The following is a 22,261-nucleotide window of genomic DNA, read 5'->3' on the forward strand; positions in this document are numbered from 1 at the left end:
TGGATAAGTTGGCGATTCATTCTGCTGTGGCGACCCCGGATTAATAAAGGACCTCGGACTAAGCCGACAAGAAATATATATTGTAAATGTTGTAAAATATTAAACAGTTCAGTTAAATGTTAAATATTTTATCAAAATAATAAAATTCTGAAAATAATTTTTGGAATTCAAAAGCACTAATTCTTTGGTGGAAAATCTTATCTCCAGCTGTTTAGATAAATAACAGTAGATTTCACTTCAGTCAAGTACTTGGGTTCAAAAACATCTTCAACATAAAACATGACTTTAGTATTTTCTTTTTCTAATCTTTTACCAAAAAAAATGTAAACTAGTTGTGTTTAACTACACATGTTATCTTTAAAGGGCACCTAGGCTACCCCTTTTTCCAGATTTAAGATAAGTCTTTTGTGTCCCCAAAATGTGTCTGTAGAGTTTCAGCTCAAAACACCCATCAGATTATTTATTATAGCTGTCTGAAGTGTCTGTGTTTTAGCTGGTAAAACCTGGTTGGTGTTTTTTTACTGGGCCATTAAGGCTAGTCCTCGTTACAAAGTTCACGCACACACACAGCGAGGACACACACACACACAGCGCAGACACACACACACACATAGGGCAGTCGCAGACACACACACACACACACACACACACACATAGCTCAGACACACACACACACACAGAGAGAGAGACAGCTCGCGCGTTTAGCTTTGCACTCTTTTTGCTCGCAAATGTGACATGATACAGGTTAATATTCACTGCTGTGTGGATATCTGTTATGTTAATGTACAAAATAAACTTGATTTAACGTCCACAAACCGGGATTATAGCATCTTCTTTTATAATTGTTCTGACATGCAGCTGTGCTGATGAAGTGAATCGGAAGGTAATCGCTGTAATGCATTACACACATGCACTGTTTTAAAACTTTTTAAACTTGTAAAACATACTCTTGATCACGTTTGAGGATGATTGATGATCCTAGTAAACTGAACAAACCTTTTATTCCAGGTTGTTTTGCCCACGTCCTGTCTTGATATGATTATAGGTGTTACTACGGAGACATGTAAATGTGCGCCTGACATTCAATATTGGTGGGTGGGGGAACCGCACGCCTACATCAAGTTGTAGTCTGTCTGAAAACCCCTCCAATTGGTCCACCATTTTTATGTTGTTAAACTCTAAAAAAAAAAAAAAAAAAAAAAAAAGGACTGGGTGTGTTTATATCACCCCAATATGACAGTATATACACTATACCTACACACATGTCCGTCCAAACAGATTTAAAAGTAGATTTTTCACCATAGGGGCCCTTTAATATTTAAAAAAAAACGTGCATGAATTCTTAATCATTTTACTTTTATGGGTTAAATTTAATTTTTATGTTTTTTTTTTCAGTTTTTGTTTAAACAAGTAATTTTTTTTATTACTTGTTTTAATGTAGTTTTTTTTATTTTGCACAGGAGTTGTAGCTGCATCCCAAATGGCACACTATACACTTTGCACTTATGCACTATGTACTTATGCACTGTACACACATGTACACGAACACACACACACACACACACACACGTACAACAGCATATGATATGTAAGTAGTGTTGTTCCAAATGCAACACTAATGTATTTTTTTTACTAAGCAAATTCAAATCGTTTCCTTTATGACATTTGACAGTTGCTAAACTAGTGAAATAAACTAGTGAAACAAACTACCAAATAATATCTGCTATGAGTAAAGCCGCATTCACCATTGTGAGGTGCTAATAAATTTTGCAGGAGAATACTGCATTCACAATCCAAAATAAATAAAGGTTTTAACGGTTGAATAAGTGCATGATCCGGGTGATTAAAGTGGACTTACTTTTTCCAGTTTTCATCGTGAACAAACTACTTACACTATTTATACTACAAAGCGGCATAGAACAGTGCATAAGTATGCGATTTGGGACGCACCTAATGTAAGATGTGCAAACACTAAACTTTACTATGATCGAGACTTATGTAAACTAGAATTACTAAAACTGAAACTAAATATAAATGATTTCACAAAATAAAAAACTAATGACACAAACAAATAAATAAATAAACAGAATTTTAAAGCGGCGTCACGGAGGCGCAGTGGGTAGCACAATCGCCTTACAGCAAGTAGATCACAGGTTCTAGCCTTGGCAGGGTCAATTGGCATTTCAGTGAGAAGTTTGCTTGCTCTCTCCATGTTTGCGTGGGTTTCCTCCGGGTGCTTTCTCCCACTACCACAAAGACAATTGGTATATTTAAATTGGGTAAGCTAAATTGTCTGTAGTGTATGTGTGTTTATGAATGTTACCCAGTAATGGGTTGCAGCTGGAAGGGCATCGCTGCGTAGGCTAGATAAGTTGGCGGTTCATTCCGCTGTGGCGACCTCGTATTAATAAAGGGACTAAGCAAAAAGAAAATCAATGAATGAAAGAATGAAATTTAAAGCAATTGTAAACATAATTTTGCAATAAAACCAGTTAAAAAAAGCTAAACTATAATAATCTTGCTGCAATCACTCTGGAAACAACAATCCTTTACTTATTCCTATATCCTTCACAAAATCTCTCTAATGGACATGCTGTCTTTTTCTCTTCCGTTACAAAAAAATGATTCCCTTTCGTTCAGCCTCTGAGTTGATTTCCTCAGTCCCACCTGGGGACATGATTTCACCAGCAGGAATCCCATTTTTGCATGTTGTTTTCATTAAGGGAAATATTGGCCTTGGTGTTCTCATTTTCAAAATACTGAAGCTCATAACAAGCCATAAGTGAACATGTTTCCATGCTCTTGTAATCTTCAACCTTGAAAGGTGTGATTTGTTTCTTTTCAAGGCTCTCTTCCAAAAAAAGAGGTTTTAGGGGTATGTCTCTTGCTTTCAAGTCAGCATGCTGTTTTCAGAGACCGCACGCCTGCTAATGCTTAAATACGTAAGCTGTGTGAACATTTAATTGGAGATGCATGACTTCCAAGGAAATGTAACGCAATTAGATATTCTAGCAGTGTCAAAAAAGTCAGTTTTTATTTTGGTTGCAATCATCACTTTTAGCTTTGTTTGGCTTCTTGCCTTAAAGCTCCCCTCTCTCTCATCTGTCTCTTTCTGTCTCGGTGTAAACATCCTTCAATCTCTCAGAGCTGAAATATTGCCAATGACCTCAACAGGAACAGAGTTTTAACTTATCAGAGATAAGACACACACTTTTGATGGTAAAATGTCTTACAACTGGGTTCCACCTAAATCTAAAAAAAGAGACAAGAAAACAACAAAGAACAAACAAGTGTATATATATATATATATATATATATATATATATTATTTATTTTTTTATTTATATACAGAAACTTGTGTGTGTGTATATATGTGTATGTGTGTGTGTGTGTGTGTATATATGTATATCCTGCCTTGTATCAAGGGTTACTTAGCACACTTCGGGCCCATTAGTACCAATTGAGCATCGTGTCAATGCTACAGATTCTCTGAGTATTGTTGCTGACCATGTGCATCCCTTAATGACCGCAGTCTACCCAACTTCTGATGGCTACTTCCAGCAGCTTAACATGCCATGCCATAAAGCGTGAATCATCTCTGATTGTCTGGTTTTCTTGAACAAGACAATGAGTTCACTGTACTCAAACAGCCTCCACAGTCTCCAGAACTCAATCCAATAGAGCACCTTTGGAATGTGGGGGAATGTTTGCATCATGGATGTGCAGCCAACAAATCTGCAGCAACTGTGTGATGCTATCATGTCAATATAACCCAAAATCTCTGAGGAATATTTTTAGTACCTTGTTGAACCTGTGCCACAAAGTATTAAGGCAGTTCTGAAAGCAAAAGGGGGTGTAACCCAGTGCTAGTAAGGTGTACCTGTATCTAATAAAGTGGCTGGTTAGTGTGTGTGTGTACATACACACACACACACACGCACACACACACACACACACACACACACACACACACACACGCACACAGAGCTTTTTCTATCATGCATGAGTAGGCAAAATCATTGGAACCTTATTGGCGATTGGCTCAAGACTTCTCATTTTCTTTTATTGATTTTTAACTGTAAACATCTATTTGTTATGCTGCTTAATGTTACAATATGGTATAATATATATTAGTTTTATAGTTTTTGTCAATTGTTTGTAGAAGTATTTTGACTGTTTTCTGCCTTTTATTATTCCTAGTCATTTCCCCATATACAAAATTAATTGGAAGTTCTAAAACAACCACAGAACAGAGCATTCTTCATATACAGTATATAAAACATGATAGTTTGATATCAATAGCTTGTAACAAAAGCTGCAATTTAACACATAAAAAGTTTGATAACAAAATATGAGTCTTGTACACTTGTCATCTTAGACTGACTTCTTGTAGACTATTTGGATTCTGATTGTCATGTTTGTTTGTTGGATCTAAATAAAATGTGTGCATACAAAATTAGAGGTTCACGTTCAAATCATTGTTTAATCCTTTTTAAAGTTGAGTTAAATGAGCAAACAAGCAGTTTTGAAGCCTGTTTTGTAACACATATCTCCTGAAGTACAGCTTAAGAAATCCTAATCACAATTAGAAAATACCTTTAGACCTTATGTACTCTATTGTAACCAACACAGACCATTAAACAATATGTGCTTCACATGTTTATGCACAACACAAACATTCTTCAAAAAATACATCTAACTGCAGTTTCTATGTCAAATGAACCCTTTGGAGAAGTACAACATCAAAAACGTGCTCTTACTTCTCATTTTATAAACACTATTGGATGGGTTTTGTGGTCAGTGATTTGTTGGCCCAAAACTCAATCCTGGAGGGCCAGTGTCCTGCAGAATTTAATTCCAACCCCAAGTAGACACACCTGAACCAGCCTGTCAATCTCCAAGGTAAACTAAACACTTCCAGGCAGGTGTGTTGAAGGAAGTTAGAGCTGAACAAGACCTGCTTTCTCATAAAATTTACAAGAAAGACATGCAGCTGAAACATACAACAAACTGCATCATGAGTAACATATTTCAGATTCACAAAAGTGACAGCACCCACTCGTGCAGGGGTCACCAATCTTGTTCCTGGAGGTCCGGTGCCCTGCAGGGTTTAGCTCTAACTTGCCTCAACACACCTACCTGGTTGTTTCAAGTATACCTGTAGTAAGACCTAAATTAGCTTGTTCAGGTGTTTTTGATTAGGGTTGGAGCTAAAATCTGCAGGACACCAGACCTCCAGGAACAAGTCTGTTGATCCCTGTTCTAGTGCATTTGTCTTCTGAAACACGCCACGAAATGTACACAAAGCAACGCAATTCATATTTTGCAAAACTTTATGTTAAGGCACATATTTCTTCCGGGTTTCTTTCTTAGCTGACAGTCTTTGCAAAACTAGCCTTTTTTTGAAGTGCACTGAAAAAATGATTCAAAGATGATACCCTGGTTTGGCAGTTATTTTATTTTATTTAATTTTTTTTTTTAACGTACAGTGATTGTAAACAATGTGTTTAGGATGAATTTAAACTAAAATCAAATAGACTAAATTCAATTTGTTTGTTCAAATTCAACACATTTTATTTGTTTGCAGCAAACTTGCAGGTATTATTGTTTCAGTGTGATTAAAACCCTCTGACAGCAGATTGTCCAGATGATGATCGGAACTTTCAGCCATAACAACAAAAGTTGGTATTTTCAAAATGTTAAATACTTGATCTTTACTATACACTCTCAGAAAAAAGGTACATGGTGGTACAAATAATGTTCCCTATGGAATAGTTCTGTACCTTTGTAAAAGTTGTGCCTTACATAGTACAGAAAATACCTAATATACCTAATACCAATACCTAATATGATACTGTTCTGTACCTTTTATGGTACCAAATGAAGGTACACAATTCATCACTCATTAAATTATTCTCATATAAAAGGTACACAAGTGTTAGACAACTCCTTTATTACAGTATCTATGGAAATAAATATTACTGGGAAGAGTTTTATGAATAATGTCCATATTAAAACATGAATCATTATATAAATGCATAAAAAAAAAAACTCACAAACATTTGTTATTAAGTTCTATAACACAAAACAACTGATAAAACTAAACTGTAGGTATTATAAACTAAACATTTATGGCATTTGTAATAAACATCTGGTAAGCATTTTCAGATAAATACATTTTCATTATTAATATCCACACCTTTTTGCGTTTGTTTTCCACTACGCATGTGAGCTGGCTGAAGCCCTTCATATGCAAAGTGTTCATGCAGACATTTTATAATGGAAAAACTAATTAAACATTGTGCATATCTTGTTACGATACTATTGCATAATTATATCTCTTTTTTTTAATTAAGTAAATGAAATGAACTTTTAAGTGATTACAAAGGTATTGACAGTTGACACTGTTAAGGTACAAAGTGTCTTGTCACTGTAGTGGTACATTCATGTGTTAGATTTGTACCTTTGTACAATATTGTATCTATTCTGCAGGTTTTAAAAACCACAGTTACATTTGGGTTTCCAATGGTACAAATCAAGTCCTTAAATATAAAAAAAACTGCAATGGTACGAAATTGGTACAACATTGTAGCATTTATTTATTTATTTATTTATTTGAGAGCGTATCATTCAATACCACAGTCTGGTCCTTCATGAAGGACTGTCTAGTTTAGAGAATTTGGGCTGAAAGCTCTGTAGACTCAACAGCACAAAGAATACAAAAATGATATTAACACTTGATGAGGAGAATGTTGTGTGGACAGAGAACTGTTCCAATGTTCACTTGAGTAATGAAAGCTAGTTAAATGTCTTTGCATCTGATAAGAAACATTACGAACCACAAAATCCAAAGAGTGTACAGAACTCTGTGAAAAGTGCACCACAATTTCTTTGCCATCATGTTTGATCAATGTAACGCATCCCTGTTTAACAAAAGCATCAATTCCTTTTAAAAATAACCTTTAAATGTTAGTATCTGGTGAACGTACAGTGTGTATTACAAGTCTGTATTTCCATCTTTTCCCCCCAGTGGAATTAATAAGACACTCAGAGTCTCTTTAGCCCTTCCATCCTTCCATCAAACATGACTCATTATGCAGCTTGCAAGCGAACCTTGTCTTTCCCCATTTTAAAAAGGTTCCAGTAATTAGTCGCCCATCTAACAAATCAATACCGGAATGCTGAATCATCATCTTAACATCAACTTACTTCCTGTAAGCCTTCTGGGTAAGAGAGGATATTTGTGAGTTTGTTTACTTAACATCAGGATATCCAAAGACATTTCACCATTACCTCCCCTCTTAAGAGCTACAAGAAGGATTATTCAGTATGTACCTTTCAGAATAAAGCAACATGATCTTTGTTGGTTGTTTACTTATAGGAATAACAAACAAGAAAAATACAGGGGAATAAAAGTAAAGTGTAGAGGAGGACAACAATACCCAAATATGACAATGACAGAACTAAGAAACAGATAAATGCAGCTTTGTATGAAACAGAATGCAAAACCTACTGTTTCTCAGACAGAGAGAATAAAATAACACCTTTCAAAGATGAACAGGATGCAGACAATACATTATGACACAACAGTTCATTCTAGGACATATGGCAGAAAGACCTTTAAACATTACACCAGTGCTTCCCTCACATAGACCTTACTTTGGTGGGCCACCCAGGTATAATAACAGCTGCCCAAGTACACTACCGGTCAAAAGTTTGGGGTCAGTAGGATTTTTATATGCTGTAAAATAAGCCTATCCTGCTCACCAAGGCTGCATTTATTTAATCAAACACACAGTACAAATTGTACAATTGTGAAATATTATTGCACTGTAAAATAACTGATTAAAAATAGTTTATTATTTGATAATTTATTTCAGTTATTTTTCTGATATATTTTCAGTTTCATTACTCTAGTCTACAGTCACATGATCCTTCAGAAATCACTATATTATTCATATTAATATATTATTATTATTATTATTATTATTATTATTACATAATATTATGATTATTGGAAATAGTAATAAAAGCAATAAAGACTGGAAAAATAATTTAATTTGAAACTACATACAATAAGAAAGCAGTTATTTAAAATTTTAATAAATATTTAACAATTTAACTTTTTTATATTAATAAATGCCACCTTGATGCATGGAATAATTTTCTTAGAGGAAAAAAAAAATACATGGAAAAAAAAATTAACCCAAACTTTTTACCGGTAGTGTATATTTAGTGACACAGAGACCCGTACATTTTTGGGTAGGAATGCACCAACACCGATCCTAAGTATCGAACAATGCAGATCCAATCCTGTTTTTTATTTTATTTTATTTTAAGCATATAACCGTTTCTAAAGGTCTGGTCATAAACTTAAATAATATATCTTCTTTAATAAAAATAACAGACCCATAGGCCGACTGTATATGACAGACAGCATAATCTAACTAAAAACATGATGCTTGCTGTAAACTAGACTACAATTTTTGAGCATTCCTTACAACATTGATCTGTTGTGGCCCGCAGCTTGTGTTTCCTTTTTTGAATATTAAGATTTTTCTTTGAGATCTGTAATAGGATATTAGTATTGACCCTTATTGTTAGTAAAATAACCAGCCTTTTAAGTGAAGGCTGATAATTTCCTGCAGGTTTGAGGCAGACCAAACTAAACATCTAAAGCAAGTTTTACTTGATAAACATTCCTGTTTCTGTTAATGACAATCCATATTGTGCCAGTCATTTTACTTTTATTAATTTAATCAACTACTTTAACCACAATGAGCCAGGCTTTACAAACTATTCACAGCGTTGAAAGTATTCCCCTTAGAAGAATAAACTCAGTTGAAGGATGAGAGAATAATTTTACAGAGCGGCGCACATCGCGTCTGCGCAGTCGGTGCATGAATTAAGCGCCTGATGCATCACTGAGACACAGCGCAGCCCTCCGGTATCTGCAGACACTTTAAAAACTTAGCAGCACAAAGGTGAGAAATCAGTGCATTGAGGATCTGTCCAATGTATTATTGAGCCTTGTCTAATTTAAAACTTCAGGTAGGCCTACTTTGTGTGTGAAGAGCAGGTAATAACCCTCTCTATTCCAGTGTTGTGAATGCAATCTGATGATCTAACAGACACATCACAGCTTGATTTAGAAACAGCAATGAACTCCTAGCTGCAGGTTAAAATTTACCCATTTGATGCAAAACTAAATACATTTCTCCAATGATTGTTTATATTGACAGGAACAAATTATTAATTTTTTGTGTTGTCATAAACGAATGCGACAAGGAGCTTGAATTGTGAATGAATAGAGAATGATTGACGGGCGTGGCGGCGGGAAGGCTGAACTGAACATGAATTTAAGCACTTGATTGTTTATCTGTATACTGCACATTAAACTATAGAACGGTTTCAGAAAATTTGGGAAATAGTAGGTCGATATGAAAACTTTCTAATGCTTTATAAAAGGCTTCCTTTATGGCTTTTGTTGGATTATAAATTACACAGAATATATCTAACGAGTAAGATTGGATTCAGTACCAGCTCGCCGATACCTGATCCAGCAAAAATTTGCGGTATGAAATCGATATCTGATCCAAGTATCAGGATTGGTGCATCCCTATATTTGGGACTTAAAACATTAGTCCGGCCCGGGTTCTAAATCTTGTAAAATGTCTGAGATTCAACTTTTACTTTCGCTTTATAAAGTTCTTATGTGTATTTGCATCAACCTTTTACTTAGACCTACTTTCGCTTGGCTTTGCAACTGATTGCATGTGCACAGTTACAAGAGCGAGATAAACATTTAAAATTTTTTTTATCTAAATCAACTCAAAATGTCCGGTCTAAACTGGCTGCAAAATATGGTTAATCAAAGCATTTGCCTTATGTTAATAATCTACAGGTTTTAATCTTGTGATTATTATAATTTTTAGAGATATTGTCTGTTTTTATTCCTTTTTCTGTCATTTGTTTCTAATTTGCTGATTATTTTGTTAATTTGATGATGTTAATATATTACATGGGCTATTTTATTTACATGTCTAAAATGCTTTGGCATTTGAGTTTGCTTTGAACTTGAAAGAAAGAAAGAAGCAGATTTGATCTGTCAGTGGGTGCATATGGTCCTGAATGTAACAGAAATTGTGGATGTCGTTTTTTTCTTTTCTTTTTTTACTTTAACCCATTGAAAATAAACAGTGTGTAACAGTGCATGATAAATACAATTATAGTAAAAAAAAAATGTTATTATGTATTATTTGTCGCATATCATTAACTATTTATGTGCTTTGGGTAAATGGTGTATTTCAATTCGGCAACCACCACAAGTATATTTCAGACCAGTGGGAAGCACTGATTAGACAATCAGTGTAAACATTGATGGATAAGGTTATGAATGAGGACAAACATTGAAGGATGTACATCATGAAATTAGCATTCGAAAAAATTCCATAAAATAAAGCTGAACTTTTGACAATAAGTAACCAAGACAACTGCATATTAATATATTATTTTTTCAAGATTTGTTTTCAGTCTTAAGCACATCTCTATGAACTTTTTAAACTTGCTGTCTTCCAACAACATGACATGATAAAAGCATTATTCCAGTGTCTGTTCACATCTAAAAAAAAAAAAAAAAGAAAGAAAAATGAGCATGATGACATCTTATGTGTTGTTGTGTATATTCTAAATGCTCGCCTGCTCTGAATGCACAGCATCAGCACGGAATGCCAACACGCATGCCCTCATTTTCCACTCCATTTCTGTGTAATTTAACAATGTTGCCGGGGTTGTAACCCCACAAATACATCTATTAATATTTTTCAGGATCATTCTTCTTCCGCATAGCAAATACTTTCCTAGTGGTGGAGTGATTGTGTAGAAATGCACATAGGACACTGTGTTGATTTGCATCTTCAATTCAATTTAGGCTCTGACATTTCCGGTGCCTTTTCTCTACCCCGGCTGCTCAATACTAATATTTACTCAGGCTCGGCACTCCATAGCTCCTGACTGATTCATCTCAATTGCCTGGTGCTCTTTGAAGGAGTCAGAAGTTTCTGTTTTGCCTCTTCCCTTTTTATCCCTCAATCACAAAGACGGTTTTGTGAGGAATCAAAGAGCAGGCACATCACAAGAGTAAACTTATGACACCTACAGTCACAACAGATTTCTGTTCACGGAGAATTCGCAGATGCAGAGTTCAATTATGTCAAAAAAACAAAAAAAAACAACAACTCAAAGCTTATCCTCTGTTTCTCTGTTTCTCTCTCTCTCTCTCTCTCTCTCTCTCTCTCTCTCTCTCCATGTGTGTGTGTGTGTGTCTGTCTGTCTGCTTGTCTGTACCTCTCTCTCTCTCTTTCTCTCCCCCTCTCACCATGTCTTTTTATACCCTACTGATTTTCTTATTTTCACAATTTTAACATCAAAGAGATATGTTTCACAGACTGCACATAGCTCTTTTATCATTGTGGATCTGTTGTTTCACTGTGGAGTATTAATTTAAGCTCAGTGCAGAAAGTGCAATTTTTCATGTCTAGTATGTTTATAGTATATTATATAGTAGTTGAGTATGTATATGATTCCTCTGGGATAAAAGAACCTATAATTTTATGCGATTATCTCACAGTCCATTAGTCTACCCAAACATTCCTACAGCATTTATTAAATGTAAAAAAAAAAAAAAAAGCTAAATTGTTAAGTATTTATACAACATTTTAATAACTGCTTTTTAAAATGTAATTTCAAAAGAAATTATTACTCCAGTCATTATTACTTTTATTACTATTACCATTAATAAAAAAAATTAATAAATAAATAATAATAATAATAATAATAATAAGCGACACGGTGGCACAGTAGGTATTGCTGTCGCCTCACAGCAAGAAAGTCGCTGGTTAGAGCCTCGGCTGGGTCAGTTGGCATTTCTGTGTGGAGTTTGCATGTTCTCGCAGCGTTTGCCTCTGGGATTTCCTCTGGGGGCTCCGGTTTCCCCCACAGTCCAAAAACTTGCAGTACAGGTGAATTGGGTAGACTAAATTGTTCGGAGTGTATGAGTGTGAATGAGTGTGTATGGATGTTTCCCAGAGATGGGTTGCAGCTGGAAGGGCATCCATTGCGTAAAACATGTGCTGGATAAGTTGACGGTTCATGTGGATTAATAAAGGGACTAAGCCGAAAAAAAAAAAATGAATGAATGAACGGATGAACGAATGAATGAATGAATGAATAATAATAATATTATTATTAATAATAATAATAATAATAATAATAATAATAATAATAATAATAATAATAATAATAATAATAATAATACATATTAGAGTGATTTCTAAAGAATCGTGCAACTCTGAAGACTGGAGTAATGAAACTTAAAATGTATCATTCAAATCAGTAAAAAAAAAAATAACTTAATAATAAACTACTTTTGAACAGTTATTTTATAGTGCAATAAAATTTCACAATTGTACAATTTGTACTGAATTTTTGATTAAATAAATGCAGCCTTGGTGAGCAGGAGAAGCTTGTTTTACAACATAAAACAAAAAATCCTATTGACCCCAAACGTTTGACCAGTAGTGTGTGTATATACATACATATGTTGAAAAGTTTTTTTTTTTTTTTCCACATGTTGAATGTACTGCATAAACATACCACCTCAAATGGGAGTGGATCCCTCCTTGCTCAGGCTCTCTGGGATCCAACTCCATAAATTGTGCCTTCCTCTGCTCTTATTCCTTACATCAGCCAGGACCACAGCTCTCTTTCCCTCAGGGTTGGCTTTCCCCAACTATTTGAAGTGGGCCATTCCAAGACCTTGCTTCCCTGTGCAGGGTGCTCAAATGATGTCTTTGAGCTTGAAGTTCCCCTCTGCTAGACCAGGGCACCCAGGATGCTCAGGCCTCCCAATTTGATCCTGACCTGACTTGCAGAATCCATTCATCCATCCATTCATCCATCCATCCATACATCCATCCATCCATCCCTCCATCCATCCATCCATCCATCCAACCATCCATCCATCCATCCATATCCCTATTTATCCTATCCATACATTTAATCAATCATCCATTCAAATTCATCCATCCATTTATCCATCTACATCCCCGTCCACCCGTATCTATCCATTTCACCAATACATTTATCCATCCATTAACACATCCATCATATATATATATATATATATATATATATATATATATATATATATATATATATATATATATATATATATATATATATATATATATATATATATATATATATATACATTGTGATGTGTCAATGGTCCTCTTTCAGTCCTCTCCAACCACTCTGATATGTGAACTATAAATCCAACAGTATTGAGTACTTTTAAAACATTATTGTGTGGACTGTAAATCTTCACAATTACAAGACTTATTCTCTCATTGCTTGTCTCTGGTGTTCTATGGATGGAAACATTATGCTTTTTTTACCAAGAGAACTTGATAACTACTGGATCACTGCTTAATTTGAGGCACATCTTGCAGGATACTGTTCCAGAAAATGTTGTGGAAGTTAAAGCAATGGAAGTTAAAGCAAAAATCATATTTGCTATTGTCTGTCAACAATATTTCCAACCAATCATCTTTTTTTTACATTTACAATCACTTTTATTGATTGATGATTATAGTTTTGCATGCTGTGAGCAGCGAAAATAAATAATGGCACAGCGGCCTACCCAGGGCTTAATTTGTGCCGAAACAGGCAGGATCCGGCATGTCTGAAATCTGATCCAGCACCTCATTTTACCGTTCCCTCTCCTCAACCGCCCTCCTCCCCTGTTCGCTGTTCACTTTCACTTTTTTCCGTGCCTCCCCAACTCTTCACTTTCGTCCGTAACACCCCAGCCTGCTCACTATCGTTTGCAACACTCCTCCACCATCCACTGCACCAGTCCCCCATCCCCCCCTCCCCTTTTTTTCACTTGGAAAATAACCGAATGTCAATGGTGTTAGTTAAGGTGTTGGTAAACTAAATAGTGATATTTCATAAGATTTATGCTTGTAGCGCTGTACATCTTTGTTTGTTTTTGTCCATAGGCTAACTGACCCATATTGTTATATGGCACAACATAATTAAAGACTGTTAAGAAATGTGCTCCTTTTTTTGCGCTATCACCGTTAATGACTTTATGTTCTGGGAAAACTAAAACTGTGTGGTGGATGTCGATCATAGTAACTATTACTCCGGGAATTATTCATTTACAAATTAAGCACTGCTGGATACGTCCTATGAACACTGATGCACAAATTTATCTTGACTTGTAAATTGTGAAGCAAAGCATACAGATTACTAGCAGCTTTTCCCAGAGATAGTCTATCTATCATTGTTCGAGCATCTCGTTGTGATTTTTTCTCTGGCAGTGTTGTGACTTGCGATGACACAAGGCTCAGTGTGTGATCTACCATCTTGAATAAGTTGCCTGCCAGCAGGTCCTCTATACTGACCTTCCAGCATACATCAGCAGCCCAACAGACAGTGGCCATCACTAATGCTACAGGCACAACGGCATGACAGGCTAATCCATTGCTCAGCACACCTACTTACATAATCCATAAATTGAGCTCAAGTCCACCTCAATCTCTGCTGCTTGTGCTAATGAGGAACAACTAGGAATTTGGCTCCTGCTTGCCAAGATTAAAAGGAATACAGACAAATAGGTTTGATTATTCATGTTTTAGATACATGGATATTTATATCTATTATCAAGTTTCATTTGTTAAGGGTTGCTGTACAGCCAAGAATCTTAACCTCAGAAAGTAGCACTCGCTGAAACTAATAGTAAAGCCACTCTAGAAGCACATAAAATGCACTTTGTTACCCAGTTGTCATTATATATTACAGCAGGATGCACTTTTTAACTGTAATCTCTTGCTGTGCTGTCAGCCAATGGAATAATTTCTCAGTTTACTCCAATTTATGACATTTACATTTCTGAATTTGGCAAATGCTTTATGTCACTAGCATAAAGCATATGGAGTGAATTTTGTGATAATAATCATTCATTCATTTCTTTTTGACTTGGTCCCTTTATTAATCAGAGGTTAACGCCACACTGGTATTAACCACCAACTTATCCATATATTTTATGCAGCAGAAGCCCTTTTAGCTTCAACCTATTACTGGGAATCACCCATACACCCATTCACACACATGGACAATTTAGCTTACCCATATCACCTATGGCACATGTCTTTTTGGGGGAAACCAGAGCACCTGAAGGAAACCCAAAGCAACATGAGGAGAACATGTAAACTCCACACAGAAATACCAACTGACCCATCCGAGACAACCTTCTTGCTGTAAGGTGAAAGCGCTACCCACTACACCACCATGCCGCCTCTTTGTGCTAATATTTTACAAACAAATCCAACATTTTGCAAACAAGCACAATCTGCTATGCAAAGAATCACCCGACTCACAAGCAAACAGTACTTTGCAAAAACAAAAATCATTGTGCGCAAAATCCCAGTGATGTTAACCAATAAAAATACTGTTTAATAAATTTAAATCAAATTTCAAATCCAACAAACTGAATGTAACCCTTGAACAAATACAAATGCCAGGGTATCCATCTGCATACATGTCTGATATGATTGCTAGACACTTGGCCTCTTCTGAGATTCTCTCGACTTGATTTTTTCACAATAGCATTCAAGCGGATTTTCTCATAAATGCAGTTGTACCATTTCCTCATCCAAGACAGCAAGGGGCACTAGGAGTCAATTTAGGTTACTCTCTTGGGGGAAGCCTGAAACCAACAGGTGAGAAATTTCTTCTGACAAAAAATGTCCATTAATGCTTTTTAACAAACAAAAATAAATAAATAAATAAATAAATAAATAAATAAATAAATAAATTGTGGGGAATTTGAGAGATTATTTCATGCCTTTGTATCATCATGCTTGGACTACTTTAACTCAATTTATGTGGGCATTGGCCAGTCCTACATAAATCATCTTCAAGTGGCCCAAAATGCAGCCATTAGGCTTCTTACTGGCACCAGCAAACTTGAAGACATTACTCCTATCCTGTGCTCCCTAAATTGGTTGCCGATATGTTTTAGAATTGATTTAAAAATTTTAATGTATGTTTTTAAGGTATTAAATGACCAGGCTCCGACTTATCTATTTAATATTATTACCGTTAAAATATCTGGCAGATGTTTAAGGTTGTCGAACCAGAAAATGCTAGTCGTTCCCAGATCCAAATTGAGGAAAAAAGGAGATAAAGCTTTCTCTATAGTAGGTCCTAAATGTAAAATTAGCTACCTATGTACATTAGAACAATTTTCAATGAATCTTTGAGGAAAAGTTTAACTACACCTCCTAGAAAAAGCATTTCAATTGGGAAAAAATTGATCCTATTGTACCTATGGTGTCTTTTCTATTGATCATTGATGCTGTGTAGTATGTTGGATGTATTCTATGTTGTTTTATCTGTTGCAGTCTATTTCTGATAATTTGCTTTTAGGTTTGCACAGCACACTGGTCAACAACTGTTGTTTTATTGCACTTTAACTAAACTAAACTATTACAAAAGTAAATAAATAAATAAATAAATAAATAAATAAATAAATAAATAAATAAACAATAATAAAAAAATAATAGTAACAACAATAATAATAATAATAATAATAATAATAATAATAATAATAATAATAATAATAATAATAATAGCAAAATGCTGGATTGTTCGTAAAACATTGCCACAAAAATCCCCCCAAATTATAACGCTAGGTTTAAAGACTGTTGGTTAGACCTTTGACCAGAGAACATAATTTAATGGTGTTTTTAGAACTCAAATCCTTTTATCTCACTCCGTAAGGGGAGCCAAAAATATGTGTTGAGTTGTCAAAAGCATCCATTAATTTTTCTTTGCTTTTAAAATTTATCATTCTAATCAGAAATGGCTCCTCAATAGACATTTGTTTTTCTTTTCTTTCCTTTTTTTTTTCTCGTACTCCCTCTCAACGTTCACAAAGGCACAGAAATGTGCTTGTCCACAGAATATATTTTGAAACCTTTCTGAACAGTCGCAGCTAACCTATAATTCACCATCAGACTGTGGGCCAGATTTACTATCATTTTGCCAAAATATATTGCCGATATGGGTGTCACAGTGGTGCAGTGGGTAGCACGATCGCGTCACAGCAAGAAGGTGACTGGTTCGAGCCCAAACTGGGTCTGTTGGCATTTCTATGTGGAGTTTGCATGTTCTCCCCGTGTTCTCATGATTTCCTCCAGGTGCTCCGGTTTCCCCCACAGTTCAAAGACATAATAGGTCATGGTGTCTGTGAGTGAATGAAAGAGTGTATGGATGTTTCCCAGCTTTGGGTTGCGGCTGGAAGGGCATCCATTGCATAAAACATATGCTGGATAAGTTGGCAGTTTATTTGGCTGTGGTGACCACAGATAAATAAAGAGACTAGAGACTTTTAAGTCGAAAAGAAAATGAATGAATAAACGCACTATTACTTAAAAGTGGATTAATTTGTTTTTGTGCTTGACCCACTGCAATAGTTGCTATAAAACAATGAAAACAGGGAACAACATCATACAGTATAAGAACACATTATCCCAATTAGGGCAGGGCGTTTAATCGAAAAGTAATAGAAATCAACATTCAGAATCTATAATTAATCAAGTTTTTCCAGGCCAATTTTTTTTCAATTACTTTCCCTACTGTGTGTGGAGTCATGTCAACCCACTCTGAATTATGCTTATTATATCATGATTTATACTTATTATATTATTATGATATTATACTTCTGCCAAGGGCATGTGTACAGTCCAGCACAGCCTTTGCATACCCAAGCACCTTACACGTCTGATGCGTAGTGCAAGCTTTGTGATTGGTCAGTTAGGTAGGAATGAAGAAGGTGGGCAGCGCAAAGAGCTGCATTTCAGACAATGTGTGTTTTCAGTTGTTCAACATTGATGTTCAATAAATAATCATAGGTAGCATATAGTGTGTGTTTACTTCAATTATTTTAAAATTAAGTAATCCACCCTACATTCAAAAATCTTTCGCATGTAATATGTGAGCATATTTACTGTACAAAACTTGTCAGTGAACTGAGAGGGCAAAAACATAAAATAAATAAATAAAATGATTAACCATTATTCGTAATCAAGTTAAAATGTTCATTTAATCAATATTTTAATTTTAGGCCAAATTGCCCAGACCTAATCCCAACACATTTATTACTAATGCCACTTTGTTTAATTTAAGCAGCTCTTCAACTGTGTTGTTTCACTTGCTCACTTTCTGTTTTCACTTTTTGAACTTTAATAGCATTACACAAATTTGAGCTGTTTAGTAAGTCTGCTAAATTCAGAAAGGCACACATAATAACAGTTTTGTCAAAGTGTGTACTAAGTTCCTTGTTTTTCTAGCCAACTCATTGTACTGGATAAATAGGCACCCAGCTTTAAACATGTGCTGGGCTAAATGAACACTAGCAATGGTCCCAGCTCCACACATTCACTGGCACACTATATTGACTAATGGTTGGAATAAATGTTTATGAGGCTGGATGAGCTCCTTCTGGAATAAATAAGCAGCCAAATATTGATTTCAAATCTCTGATGAAAATGATGGATGTTCTTTGAGAAGATGGATTATCTCGCTGTGCTGTTTTCCACAATAAACTTTCATTCTTGCCCCTGACAACTGTTTTTGTTTTCCTTTTTTATTTCCACTGACAACTGTTTTTCCAATTCCCATGATAAAAATATATACATAATCTATTTTATTTAAATATTACATTTCAGTGGCAGTGACTGATGTGCTTGTCATGCTTTGAAAACTTGTTTTGATGTACAGCTATTTAACTTTTGAGATTTAATTTAGAATTCATTAATTTCATATTAAGTTACTGTTCTTCAGTATATTAAACTGGGAATATATTGTTTCAAATCTAAATTTAACCACAATTAATATAACTGCTTCAAGTGTGTTAAACAATGGATTTAATTTTATACTTGAAGTTAATAATAAAAATTCCCTTTATGTACAGTATATAGAGCTTTTATGAACAATCAAAGTGCTATGTATTTTTGGGGGGTGTGCAGCATCTACTTGGATGACATGAAGGCAGCCATGACTGACATAAGCCATTGTGTTTTATTTAAGTGGGTAATTTGGCCAGGATGCATGGGTTTCTTGAAGGACATCCTAGGATTTTTAACGACCACAGAGTGTCAGGACCTTGGTTTAACATCTTATCCAAAAGACAGCACTATCTGAGCAGTATAGAGTCCCTATCAATATACTGGGGTGTTAGAACCCAGCAACCTAGCTCTCACATGTGGTCTCCCATCCAGGTACAAGGTGCAGCCCATCCAGGTACAAGGTGCAGCCCTGCAGTGGATGGCCATGTGAGAGTTGCAGAAAACGAACGGTTAACACTAGTTAACTTCTTGTTAACACATGCATAAAAAAGAAAGAAAGAAATAAATAAAGAAATGTTTTTTTCTCTCTCAGTATAAAGACTTTTCTTTTATACAGACTAGTACTGATGATCTTCATTTTGAAATGCATTATAAAATGAAATGCTATGCTATTAATGGCAACATGGTGACTCAGTGGTTGGCACTGTTGCCTCACAGCAAGAAGGTCACTGGTTCGAGTCCCAGCTGGACTAGTTAGCTGGGTTCTACTGGGTTGCGGCTGAAAGGGCATCCACTGTGTAAAACATATGCTGAATAAATTGGCTGTTCATTCCGCTTTGGCGACCCCAGATGAATCAAGAAACTAAGCCGAAGGAAAATGAATGAATGAATAAATTAAAATTAAAGGTGTCATATTTTGCATTAATTTGATAAGTTAAATTGTTTTTTCATATCTACACAGTAGGTTTATAGCTTCGGTAGGAAAAAAAAAATCCCCAGAAATTGTTTTATAAGCTCATTTATTACTCCATAAAATACTCATAGAATAAAAAGGTCCATGATTGACCATATATGGCTTGTGTCGTGAATATTAATGAGCTTAACTCTAACGTGCTCCTCTTACAGACAACAGTGTTGCCACCTTAGCGAATTTTCAGACCCCCTTAGCAAAAAAATTTCAAAAAAGCACCTACCGCCAGATTTAGCGACTTTTTTGGTGTTACTGGAGATTTTTAGACTCTCATGTGTCCGTACTGTACTGTTCCTACTCTTCTTCTTGAGCTGCGGGTGATGCCGTAGGCCCCTCCCTGCTTCAAAGCACTCATAGGCGATCCAGTCCTCGTACAACAGTCTCTCCTACCAGCAGCCTGAGAGCACATCAGCCCTCTGCGTACCGACGGCAAATGATATTGCACCGTGAGTGTAAGGTATTTCCCAATCTGCTTCGCCTTTGTTTTAAATTTGACAATTTAAATTGATATTGAAATGAAATATGACAGTTATTTTTTTTCTTGTTCACAATATTTTAGTGACAGTTTCAGAACTTGTCTGAGTTTATTACGTCTGAGATTACTGCAAATTCACAAATTCACTGCTATTTGGGGGTAAGAAGGAAGTGTGACTTATTTGAGGACCGGGAGGGAGACGAGTGATTTCCGGGACATTATCACTCATTTGCGGGTATTATGAGTCCCGCAAATGCATAGAGACTCCCAGAACTTCTGAGAGACTGGGGATGTCTGAATATCACGTTTAACAACTATAGTGACACGCGATCCAGCGGTACATCCTTAATAAACTGTCCGACGTGCATTGCTCTCTGAAGCTCAGAGGAGCGCATAACAGTGTGTGACTGTGTGTGTGGTCACTTGATGTGCGCTTTCAGCAGACAGAGGGCTGTACAGAAATGCTAGGTAAAACAAGATATGGATGTGGATCATTTTCGTTCTAAAATGCCATTTTAATACTAGGATATATAAGTGTAAACGGGGCCTAAGTTTGTATTTTTCGCGAGTGGGTTTGCGACGGGAGCGAATGATTGATCGGCGATACCGGCTTAGCATCGTGTTGTCTATTGGCCACCGGCCCAACCCTAATACAAATAAAACTAATTTTAGTATGAATTTCAGCAAATAAACACCCTTAATGTTCTCATTTAGGGAAACTCCTGAGATAAATAAGTTATATCTCTGAACTTTAATAATAAATCTATATTGAATGCTACTTTTTCCATCTCCTTTGTTCAGCTACAATGATTTCTGGAACCCTCTAGTGCGAGTTTGGTGCTCAAGTCTGCATCGATGCGTCCTTAATTTTAAGAACACATCCAGGAACTTTCATGCGCGATCTTGCTGTCTTGAGTTTTGGAACTGAACTTGGCAGTTCATGATGATGTTACACAAGAACACGAGGACACAAGATCGCTGAAGAAAGCATACTGAATGCAAAGTCTAGATCGGATATGTGGCCGGTCGGAAGTGCAATATGCAGCATTTTTTAATGATACTGTTTATCGGGTAATTTAATAGATAACATAAATAATACTTTGTATAACTACTACTTTTACGCTACTGTGACAGTTGGGGTGGGTATAGATGTTAATAAAATACAATAAATGGAAAGTTAAATAAATAATATAAATAATTCTCGTAAACTTCTAGCCACAATTGTATCCAATCTAGCAACAACCCTCACAGTAAGTATTCCATATACCGATCTTTTATTATTCTACTATGCACTGAAAAGTGTTGCATGCAGAACTGTTGCAAACAATTTATTTGTGTTGCATTTAAACAAACAAATTAAGTTTAATAATGATCAACCTAATTTGTTTGTTTAAATTCAACAGAAATAAATTGTTTACAACCACTTAACGTAAAAAAAAAATAAAATATAGTAAATCCAAGGAATCATCTTAGAATTTTTTTTTTCAGTGTGCCTTTATAGGGCACCTTTGATGATTTTCTGCTGCATACTGGGCAAAACAGAGGCAGAAGGAGGACTATTTATAAAATGTAATGCTCCTTTTATAACATCTAATAATATTAGTACAAATTACATGGGTAAAAATGAGAATACACTACTTATTTAATTTTTATAATCTATCAAAAATTAATCTTGAAAGAGTGTAGTGTTTTTTTGTTTTTTTTGTTTTTTTCGTTTTACAGAGACCAAAAACTCCTCTTAATTCAATTAAATCCCTGTTTAGCTGTTAAATGATTTATTTACAGAAAGAACAAAAATAACAGTTTAGCCTTTAACAAGTCTAGTTACACAACACGTTTAAAACATAATTCAACACCCTGAAGCCATTGCCTACAACATAGATGTAACCATGAATT

The 22,261-nt window shown here is 35.4% G+C and overlaps 1 protein-coding gene across 3 annotated transcripts in view; it reads right to left on the reverse strand.

The window, feature by feature from the left end:
- edil3a (EGF like and discoidin domains 3a) overlaps positions 1-22,261 on the reverse strand; it is a 317,498-nt gene that overhangs the window by 102,583 nt on the left and 192,654 nt on the right. The gene's annotated exons all lie outside the window — the stretch shown is intronic.

The sequence above is a fragment of the Danio rerio genome, chromosome 5 (genome assembly GCF_052040795.2).
Source record: "Danio rerio strain M-AB ecotype USA chromosome 5, GRCz13ab, whole genome shotgun sequence".
Lineage (NCBI taxonomy): Eukaryota > Metazoa > Chordata > Actinopteri > Cypriniformes > Danionidae > Danio > Danio rerio.